The following is a 7,326-nucleotide window of genomic DNA, read 5'->3' on the forward strand; positions in this document are numbered from 1 at the left end:
TCGACCCCAGTACTTATTTTATATTTAAGTTTATTTATTATATCGGTCTCTTGCCGAACTGCTAAGTTACGGGGGCGTAAACAAACCAACACCGGTTGTCAAACGGTGTCGGACACACGCACTATATATAGATAGATAGATACACAACTGACTTCCTTCAGTTTCCGTGTACCATATCTAGTCACAAGGCTTTGGTTAGCCGGAAGCTATAGAGGAAAATACTTACGTGTCTAAGGTGTTACGCAGTAGGTCTGAACCTGGAACCATGTGGTTGGAAAGCAAGCTTCTTACCACACAGCTATGCTAGCTTATCTGTAGAAAATTACTTTAAAAAAAAATCTTTGTTTTTTTTTTTTTTTTTGCCTGAAAGAAATAATAGCGGGATGCGCACTCAAGTAAGTATGCTAGAAAAACATTTAACTATGAGGAAAAAAAAACCCGCAGAAATTGGGCGTAACAAAACTAGAGTAAAGCTACTTCGCGTCCACGAAGACAAGCAAGTCTGCTCTGACGCTATTTCTGTCTACACATTTCCACTAACAAAACACTGGACACGAGGGGATGACTTACCTAGTGTGGGGCTGAACCTGGAATCACGTGGCCGACAAACTAACTTCTCAGTATCCAACATCCCTCTCTACCTGTTACAACTTTAATATTTTTCCCATTTATCTTAATTTCGCTGATACTCTGAAGCTATGTTCATAGACTGTAGTTGAACTCGCAGTTATCTCCCTTGGACTTGCTGCACGGACTGATTCTTTTCGTATTAATCACAACGTGATCACTCGATGTACAAGAATTACTAGTAGCTAAATACCTTTGAAATTACGTCTTACTGCCTTAAAAAGGACGAATTTGATAATGAGGTCTTAGATTGCACTGGCTAGCAAGAAAAGAAAAGAAAAAAGGTATAGCTGTGTGTTAAGAAGCGTGCTTCCCAACCATGATTTCCGGGTTCGGTCCCACTGCATGGCACCTTGGGCAAGTATCATCTATAACCTCGGGCTGACCAAATCCTTATGAACGGATTTGGTAGACGGAAACTGAAAGAAGCCCATCATATACATACATACGTGTATCTGTGTGTTTACGTCCCTGTAACTTGTCGGTTCGGCAAAAGAGACCAATAGAATAAGTACTAGACTTAGAAAATAAGTACCGGGGTCGATTTGTTTGACTAAACCCCTTCAAGGCGGTGCTCCAGCAGTCAAATGACTGAAACAAGTAAAAGAATAATCATAGCTTGCTATTAATCACAGGTTTGCTTGGTGAGGGCTCACCCCAGGTTAATTAGCATGTAGTTTTTTTGTTTTTTTTTATCTTACATTCCGTTAATTTTGTCCTCTTCTGTATATCAACGATCTACTTGCCGTCACGTTCAACAACGCCGTCTCTTATACAGAGGATACAACCCTTCATTTCCCCATAAATTTTCCTAACTTTTTTTTATCCACGCCAAACCTACACACCACATGCTGAACCTGCGCTGATTCTATGAACGGAGTACTCGAAAGAAGCCCCAGATGGGGTAATATACCAAATTTGTCTCTTTCAAAAACAAAGAAGCTCAAACACCACTCAAATCAAGACATCATCACACTACATCCCCCTTGATCATAAGTAGCACTCAACTAGAGCCCTCACGGTCACTGTAAATGTTAGGCACATCTTCAAAATATTTACAGTGGTATTCCAAAGACTGACTCTTCTCTTCAAGGCCAAAAGATCATCCCACAAATACTGACACTCTACAAAGCAGAAAGCCCTGCAAAAAATGTATTACTCCTACACCTGTTTCTGTCCTACTTCTGTTGCGCACAGAGACATCCTATAAGTGCATCATCCAGAGAAATGCCTTTAGACTGATTAACATAGCTACTCTAACATATTTCAGCCTCTGGACCACAGGCTCTCCTCTCTTCGCCTTTTCTACTGGTATTACAATAGCTTCTCTTCCTCGGGACTGACTGGTCTCATTTTATTGTCACTCAGGTGCTCTCAACTGACTAGTCTTTCCTCTTCTCATCTTTCTTGTGTCCTACTGCTAAGGCTCTGCACTACCCACTATACTAATCCATTCCCCTTCAGAACGTTGGGCCTCTAAAATACTCTCCTTGCTCATATCTTTCTGATATATCATGGCTGCTGTTCCTTCTCCCAGTCACTAAAAAATAGCATTAAAAAGAAAGGATAAAATCTTTTCTACTGCAAAACACAGGGCCTCAAATTTGGAGGAAGGGATTAAGTCGATTATATCGACCCCCAGTGCGTAACTGATACTTATTTAATCGACCCTGAAAGGATGAAAGGCAGAGTCTACCCCGGCAGAATTTGAACTCAGAACGTAGCGACGGGCGAAATACCGCTAACGACTCAGCCAGCTTGCCGCCTTCGTAAGATAGGATAAAATAAAAATTATATCTGAAAATTAGCAGCGCAGTTGGTGGTGGAAATTTATGACCAAAGACAGGGACAAATACACACCATGCAATGAGTCAATGAAGAGCCCTCTACGTAGTCACTCAGAAATATCAGCTAGATCTCTGCAAGTTATACCCCAAGGCAGCGGTTCCGAAGGTGTACCTCGTCGCACCATTGGATTGCTGAGAGCTCTGCAATAATAATAATAATAATTATTATTATTTTTGAATTTTGACTCAAGGTTCGGAATTTTAAGGGAAAGGTAAGTCGATTACATAGGACAGCAGTACTCAACTGTTACTTATTCTATTGACTCTGATAGGATGAAAGGCAAAGTCGACCTCGGCAGAATTTGAATTGAATGTAAAGAGTAGGAAGAAATGCCACTAACCATTTTTTTCCCCCGACATGCTAACAACCCTTCCAGCTCGCCGTCTTTAATAACCGCTCAAATAAATACTGGGATCGATTTGTTCGAGGCGGTGCCCCAGCATGGCCACGGTATAACGATTGAAACAAGTGATGTATTGTGTTATCTCGACGTATTTAGTCTCGTCAGAAAATTAGGCCTCAATAGCGCCTGTTTGGAATTTTAAAATGAAGCTCAAAACGTCAGTTATTGGGTCGGAAACGAAGGTAACATTGTAAATTAAGAATAAATTGGATGCTTTAATGGTGGGTTTTCGGTTTCAGAAAAGTATTTTAGCAGGCGAGTTAGATGTGAAGTATCTAGGACTCAATTATTTAAAGTGTCTTCCTTGTTAAAAGGATGGTAGGATTGTGATTGAGCAAATTTTGGTTGCTATTTTTAGCATGTCAAACGACATCGTTGACGCACGTAGCACTCATCGTTATTTATACAGCAGTTACATGTAATCTTCACTCTGTATCTAGGTGGCCTGATCAAGTTTGAATGAAGCGTCACTGACTGTGTAGACGGTTCGGTTCCACGGTTGGTATTCAATTGAATGGACAAGATGTAAATATCTCTTACAGCAGAGCTACTCAAGGTGGTGGCCCGCGAGCCATCAGCTGCTGGTACGCGGCGAGTTTCCAGAAAAAGAAAAGAAACATTATTGTTTATGTAATATTGTATTATTTGTTTACAAAATGAATATAAGATTTTTAAAATTGTCAACCTTTATTATATTCATTATATATATTGTTTCCAGTATAAATTAGTACTATTAAGAAATATTACCGGTCCCTGGCACATTGGAAAGAAGAAAAAACTGCCGGTAAGCCACATCAAATAGTTTGAGAAGCACTGTCTTACAGAACAGTAAACATTAACATTAATCGGATTATCATTTCCAAGAGTTATATAAATATATTATAATAAATCATGTTGAAAACTATTTTCTATGGCCGTCAGTAATCTATGTAACAGTCATAACTATTTTAAGCTCTTGCTGGTTATTTTACACTGACTGATAGAAGTTGCAAACTGTGATTTTCTTAGGTGTAAAAAACAAAACTGAAAAGAAAACTATAAAAACGAATTTATGGGAGGTAACTTAATAAGGGACATAACTTCGGTTAAAAGTAAAGGTCGTTGGTGAGATTTGATAAAGGTGTTCCAGCTATAACCATTCCGTCTTGTTATCGGAGAGTGCTTTTTTCTACCTGGTAGGACCACGTAGTCGTGATTTGGAAGAAGCGATGAAGCTGATTTTAGCATACGCAGCCTTGACTGGAAATCCGTCGGTTACAACGGCGAAAGCGCCACGCTGTGGGACTGAGCGCAGTTGGAAAGCAAGCTTGTTACCACAACAGCCATGTTAGCTATTTCTTTTTTCCGGGAAAGCTTTATTTGAACAAAAGATAACATATGTAATTATATATATATATATTCTTTCCATCCTGCATGTGTAGTAGTGGCTGCAGATGTCTATAAATCAAGGTTTAAAAAAAAAAAAAAAGAATTTTAGAGTTCCGCTTTTCCGTATTTCCAGAATTGAGACTGTGTCTTATCTTCCTTGTAAGGCTGCATGAAGGCGTGTGGTTGGGTGGTTAATGTATTCGGCTCGCGATCGTAAGGTCGTGAGCTCAATACCTGGCGGGGCATTGCGTTCTTGAGCAAGACACTTTATTTCATGCTGATTTTTCCAACTGGTGCTTATTTCATCAACGGAACAGCCTGCTTGTGAAATTAACGTGCAAGAGGCACTCCAAGCTCTCCACAGATACATGTACCCTTCACAGAGTTCTCATGGAGATTCAGTGTGGCAAGCCGACCCTTTGAAATACAGATACTACTCATTTTTGCCAGCTGAGTGGACTGGAGCAACATGAAATAAAGTGTCTCGCTCAAGAACGCAATGCGCTGCCAGGTATTGAGCTCACGACCTTACGACCTTCATGCAGCCTTACAAGGAAGATAAGACACAGTCTCAATCCTGAAAATACGGAAAAGCGGAACTCGAAAATTTATTTATTTATTTTTTAAACCTTGATTTATAGACATCTGCAGCCACTACACATGCAGGATGGAAAGAATATATATATATATATATATATATATATATATATATAATTACATATGTTATCTTTTGTTCAAATAAAGCTTTCCCGGAAAAAAAATAGCTAACATAGCTGTGTAGTAACAAGTTTGCTTTCCATCTGCGTTCAGTCCCACAGCGTGGCAATTTGGGTGAAATGTCTTCTGCTATAGCCTCCGGTCGACCAAAGATTTGAGTGGATTCAGTAGCTGGAAATTAAGAGAAGCACTTCATATGTGTGTGTATCGGTGTCTGAGTTTGTCCCCGAACCCCATCTCCGGTAGAGTAAGTACTAGGTTTAAAAAAAAATACTGCGATCGATTCGTTCAACAAAAATTCTTCGAGGCGGTGCCCCAGCATGGCCGCAGTCTAATGACTGATACAAGTGAAAGATAAACAATGAAAGTATCTAGAAATATCGGATTGGTGTAAAAATCTCACCTTAACTTAAACGTTAAGGATGGTTTCAACTGAAAAAAATTCAAAGGCGGCAGGAAAGTTTGCTTCCATTTTTGACAAAAAACTGAGCACTGGTCTAACAAGGCAGTAACTATATGCGGTCACTCGATCTTCTAAAAATAGCAGCCAATCTTCCCTGTACTTATACCGGGCTAACTTTTGATAACGTAGTCTAGTCCTTACAACATATCGCATTATTTTCTAACGAACACACACATTGGGTAAGAATTGTTCTAGTTACAAAAAGATGGGATTGTCATAACTGGAATGCTTTGATAATATTGTTTTTAATTTTGGTAGAAGACTAGTGCTTTTGAGAGGAGGAAAAGTCATAATTGATTTTCCCTCCAGTGCCCAACTGGTACTTATTTCATCAACTCCTTAAAAATGAAAGGCAAAGTCGACATCGGCAGCAACTGAACTCAGAACGTAGCGGCGGACGAAATGCAGCTAAGAATTTCGTCCGATTTGTTTAACGATTCTGTCAGCTCACTGCCCTAACCCGTTTGATAATATCGGTTTCAAATTTTGGCACAAAGCGAGCAATTTCAAGGGAGGAGTAAGTCGATTACATCGACTTCAGTGTTCTACTTGTAAATTACATTATCGACCCCGAAATGCCGCTAAGCATTTTGTCATGCGTGTTTAACGCGTTTGATAATATCAAAAGGCATTGTTGCACTGATTGAATATCTCTCGAATTATATAACTGAAACGAAGAACATTAAAACGTCTTCATCGACTAGTTTATCTTATAAAATTTGTATAAGTGTAAGGGAGATAACCTAGTAATTGATGTGTGATTTTTCTCTTCGCTTTTATTACAAAAATTCATTTTAATATTTAAATTATGAAGTGTTAAATCCTAAAATCTTGTTTTGAAATATGCTATATTTGGGTAATCATGTCAAACTTCTATACACTTCTTTGTCAATTACAGTGGACACTGGCACTAACTGTAGTGGATGAATCTCCAGCGGTTGGGGAAGAACAAATTTAGTATAATCAGTTGGTGTTAGCTTACGGAAATAATTTAGTGCGTGAGAAAGGTCACACAGTGTTGTAGACGACCTGCAATACGAAGGGATTATTGCTTGTTCAGTTATTTTTGAAATGTGATTTGCTTGTTGACAGTGTCTTTTACGTTTTACTTGTTTCAATCATTGGACTGTAGCCATGCCGTGGTAAATTATTTCAATGTACCAAATTTGAAACTTTTGATTTAATTTTTTAAAATTTCACAGTATGTGGCAGCAACAGAGAAGTAGAGAGACAGACGGTTATAGGACGTGACACACACATACACACACACACACACACATTTACAAACGTACACACAGGTAATCACGAGTTTAAAATAGTGTATAGTAGACGTGTGTGTGTGTGTGCGTTTCATTCCATTGGACAGCAGAAATGCCACCTGTGAACAATTGTTATCAACTTATTCCCTCTATCTTTAAAGCTACATATTTCTCACACCCATCATTCTTTCCTTTCCTCGTCATTTTAAAAGTTACTTATGTGTATGTGCATCTCTGTGTGTGTGTGTGTGTAAGTATGTATGCATGTATCTATGTATTTATGAAAGTATGTATTCATGCGTGTATATCCCTGAACGACAGCTGTATTAACTTTTACGGCCCACTGCTCCTTCATATTTGTCACTTACACAACTCTGTTCTCCCCTTCCCTGATATCAGTCATTCTCCCTATGCTATCTGATTTCCCTTACACTAACACCCTTGCACCCTTCTCATTTTATCAAATAATAGCCTGTCCTACCATTTCAAGTTATAAGATATATATCTATATATACATATAAAAACAAATAATAAATGAGTATATGCATATATACGTACAGGTGTGTGCATACCTACGTCTACCTGTATATATAGGTGCATATCTGGGTACAGGACATTGCAAACAAAACGTAAACAAGAAA

Source organism: Octopus bimaculoides, chromosome 8 (assembly GCF_046866305.1).
Source record: "Octopus bimaculoides isolate indiv1 chromosome 8, ASM4686630v1, whole genome shotgun sequence".
In the NCBI taxonomy this organism is placed as follows: Eukaryota; Metazoa; Mollusca; class Cephalopoda; order Octopoda; family Octopodidae; genus Octopus; species Octopus bimaculoides.